This window comes from Arachis duranensis, chromosome 4 (genome assembly GCF_000817695.3).
Source record: "Arachis duranensis cultivar V14167 chromosome 4, aradu.V14167.gnm2.J7QH, whole genome shotgun sequence".
Classification (NCBI taxonomy): domain Eukaryota; kingdom Viridiplantae; phylum Streptophyta; class Magnoliopsida; order Fabales; family Fabaceae; genus Arachis; species Arachis duranensis.
The window spans coordinates 56653246-56657551 of NC_029775.3; the positions used below are offsets into that span (position 1 = coordinate 56653246).

A 4306-nucleotide genomic window follows, 5' to 3' on the forward strand; every position below is an offset into this window, starting at 1 on the left:
CAATTAAAGGTGGAACATCAAGAGCACTCCATCATTCTCCATGAAATTAGAGAAGATCAAAGAGCAATGAGGGAGGAGCAATAAAGGCAAGGAAGAGACATAGAAGAACTCAAGGACATCATTGGTTCTTCAAGAAGAAAGTGCCACCATCACTAAGGTGGATTCATTCCTTGTTCTTATTTTTCTCTTTTTCGGTTTTTATGCTATATGTGTGTTTATGTTTTGTGTCTCTACCTCATGATCATTAGTATTGAGTAACTATGTCTTAAGGCTATGAATAATTCCATGAATCCTTCACCTCTCTTAAATGAAAAATGTTTCTAATACAAAAGAACAAGAAGTACATGAATTTTGAAATTATCCTTGAATTTAGTTTAATTATATTGATGTGGTGACAATACTTTTTGTTTTCTGAATGAATGCTTGAATAGTGCATAATTTTGATCTTGTTGTTTATGAATGTTAAAATTGTTGGCTCTTGAAAGAATGATGAACAAATAGAATGTTATTGACAATCTAAAAAATCATGAAAATTGATTCTTGAAGCAAAGAAAAGCAGTGAAAAAGCAAAAGCTTGCGAAAAAAAGGGACGAAAAAAATTTAGAAAGAAAAAGAAAAAGCAAGCAGAAAAAGCCAATAGCCCTTAAAACCAAAAGGCAAGGGTGGTAAAAAGGATCCAAGACTTTGAGTATCAATGGATAGGAGGGCCCAAGGAAATAAAATCCAGGCCTAAGCGGCTAAATCAAGCTGTCCCTAACCATGTGCTTGTGGCATGCAGGTCCAAGTGAAAAGCTTGAGACTGAGTGGTTAAAGTTGTGATCCAAAGCAAAAAGAGTGTGCTTAAGAGCTCTGGACACCTCTAACTGGGGACTCTAGTAAAGCTGAGTCACAATCTGAAAACATTCACCCAGTCATGTGTCTGTGGCATTTATGTATCCGGTGGTAATACTGGAAAACAAAGTGCTTAGGGCCACGGCCAAGACTCATAAAAGTAGCTGTGTTCAAGAATAAACAAAATTAACTAGGAGAATCAATAACACTATCTGAAATTCTAAGTTCCCATAAATGCCAATCATTCTAAACTTCAAAGGAAAAAGTGAGATGCCAAAACTGTTCAGAGGCAAAAAGCTACAAGTCCTGCTCATCTAATTAGAATTAATATTCATTGATATATTGGGATTTATAGTATATTTTCTTCTTTTTATCCTAATTAATTTTCAGTTGCTTGGGGACAAGCAACAATTTAAGTTTGGTGTTGTGATGAGCGGATAATTTATACGCTTTTTGGCATTGTTTTTAGGTAGTTTTTAGTAGGATCTAGCTACTTTTAGGGATATTTTCATTAGTTTTTATGCTAAATTCACATTTCTAGACTTTACTATGAGTTTGTATGTTTTTCTATGATTTCAGGTAATTTCTAGCTGAAATTGAGGGACCTGAACAAAACTCTGATAAAAGGCTGACAAAGGACTGCTGATGCTGTTGGATTCTGACCTCCCTGCACTCGAAATGGCTTTTCTAGAGCTACAGAACTCCAAATGGCGCTCTTTCAATGGCGTTGGAAAGTAGATATCCAGAGCTTTCCAGCAATATATAATAGTTCATACTTTATTAGAGATTAGATGACGTAAACTGGCGCTCAACGCCAGTTCAATGCTGCATTCTGGAGTCAAACGCCAGAAACACGTCATGAACCAGAGTTGAATGCCAAAAACATGTTACAACTTGGTGTTCAACTCCAAAAGAAGCCTCAGCTCGTGTAAAGCTCAAGCTCAGCCCAAGCACACACCAAGTGGGTCCCGGAAGTGGATTTCTACATCAATTACTTATTTCTGTAAACCCTTGTAGCTAGTCTAGTATAAATAGGATATTTTACTATTGTATTAGATATATTTGGTCTCAGTTTTATTTTATTATTCATCTTAGGAGACTATTGATCATGTTTTGGGGGCTGGCCATTCGGCCATGCCTGAACCTTCATCACTTATGTATTTTTAATGGTGGAGTTTCTACACACCATAGATTAAGGGTGTGGAGCTCTGCTGTACCCAAGTTTCAATGCAATTACTACTATTTTCTATTCAATTCCACTTGTTCTTATTCTAAGATATTCGTTGCACTTCAACATGATGAATGTGATGATCCATGACACTCATCATCATTCTCACCTATGAACGCGTGACTGACAACCACTTCCGTTCTACCTTAGACCGGGCGCATATCTCTTGGATTCCTTAATCAGAATCTTCGTAGTATAAGCTAGAATTGATGGCGGCATTCATGGGAATCCAGAAAGTCTAACCTTGTCTGTGGTATTCCGAGTAGGATTTCAGGATTGAATGACTGTGACGAGCTTCGAAATCGCGATTGTTGGGTGTGATGACAAACGCAAAAGAATCAAGGGATTCTATTCCGACAGGATCGAGAACTGACAGATGATTAGTCGTGCTGTGACAGAGCATTTGAACCATTTTCACTGAGAGGATGGGATGTAGCCATTGACAACGGTGATGCCCTTCATACAGCTTGCATGGAAAGGAGTAAGAAGGATTAGATGAAAGCATAGGAAAGCAGAGATTCAAAAGGAACACAGCACCTCTGTGCACTTATCTGAAATTCCCACCATTGAATTACATGAGTAACTCTATCATTAATTTCTGTTTTATTTATTTACTATTCAAAAACTCCATAACATTTATTATCTGCCTAACAGAGATTTACAAGATAACCATAGCTTGTTTCATACCAACAATCTCCATGGGATCGACCCTTACTCACGTAAGGTATTACTTGGACGACCCAGTGCACTTGCTGGTTAGTTGCGGAGTTGTGACTAAGTGTGATTCACATTTGAGAGCGCTACCAAGTTTTTGGCACCATTGTTGATGATCACAGTTTCGTGCACCAGTCCTCAATAGGGAACTCCTTTCTGCCTGGGAGACGTCCCATGAGGTCTTCCTCATTGGGATTCACGTCCTCCCCTTCCTCCTTGGATTCGGCCATTTTGATAATATCAATGGCCTTGCACTCTCTCTTTGGATTCTCTTCTGTATTGCTTGGGAGAGTACTAGTAGGAGTTTCAATGACTTTCTTACTCAGCTGGCCCACTTGTGCCTCAAAATTTCTGATAGAGGACCTTGTTTCACTCATGAAACTTAAAGTGGCCTTAGATAGATCAGAGACTATGTTTGCTAAGCTAGAGGACTCTCCTCAGAATTCTCTGTCTATTGCTGAGAAGATTATGGAAAAGGCTTGCTATTGCTAAACCTGTTTCTTCCACCATTATTAAAGCCTTGTTGAGGCTTTTGTTGATCCTTCCATGAGAAATTTGGATGATTTCTCCATGAAGAATTATAGGTGTTTCCATAGGGTTCAGCCATGTAATTCACCTCTGCCATTGCAGGGTTCTCAGGATCATAAGCTTCTTCTTTAGAAGTTGCCTCTTTAGTACTGTTGCATGCATTTTGCAATCCATTCAGACTCTGAGAAATCATGTTGATTTACTAAGTCAACATTTTGTTCTGAACCAATATGGCATTCAGAGCATCAATTTCAAGAACTCCCTTCTTCTGAGGCGTCTCATTACTCACAGGATTCCTCTCAGAGGTGTACATGAATTGGTTATTTGCAACCATGTCAATGAGTTCTTGAGCTTCTACAGGCATTTTCTTTAGGTGAATGGATCCACCTGCAGAATGGTCCAGTGACATCTTAGAAAACTCAGATTGACCATAATAGAATATATCCAAAATGGTCCACTCTGAAAGCATGTCAGAAGGACACTTTTTGTCATCTGCTTGTATCTTTCCCAAGCTTCATAGAGGGATTCACCATCTTTTTGTTTGAATGTCTAAACATCCACTCTAAGCTTGCTCAGCTTTTGAAAAGGAAAGAACTTAGCCAAGAAGGCCGTGACCAGCTTATCCTAAGAGTCCAGGCTATCTTTAGGTTGTGAGTCCAACCATGCTCTAGCTCTGTCTCTTACAGCAAAAGGGAAAAATATGAGCCTGTAGACTTCAGGATCTACTCCATTAGTCTTAACAGTCTCATAGATCTGCAAGAACTCAGTTAGAAACTGATAGGGATCTTCTGATGGAAGTCCATGAAACTTGCAATTTTGTTGTATTAGAGTAACTAGTTGAGGCTTCAGCTCAAAATTGTTTGCTCCAATGGCAGGGATTGAGATGCTTCTTCCATAAAAATTAGAATTAGGTGTAATATAATCACCAAGCATCCTTCTTACACCTTTGTCTTTGTTATTGGGTTCGGCCATATCTCTCTTTTTTTCGAGATTCTTTGTAAGGTT

General features: G+C 38.6%; 1 non-coding gene across 1 annotated transcript; it reads left to right on the top strand.

Moving 5' to 3' along the window:
* Nucleotides 1–3764: 3764 nt before the first annotated feature.
* Nucleotides 3765–3871, top strand: LOC127747167 (small nucleolar RNA R71). The gene has a single exon (XR_008008971.1). It is a non-coding gene; the product is annotated as a small nucleolar RNA R71 (small nucleolar RNA).
* The last annotated feature ends 435 nt before the right edge of the window (nucleotides 3872–4306 follow it).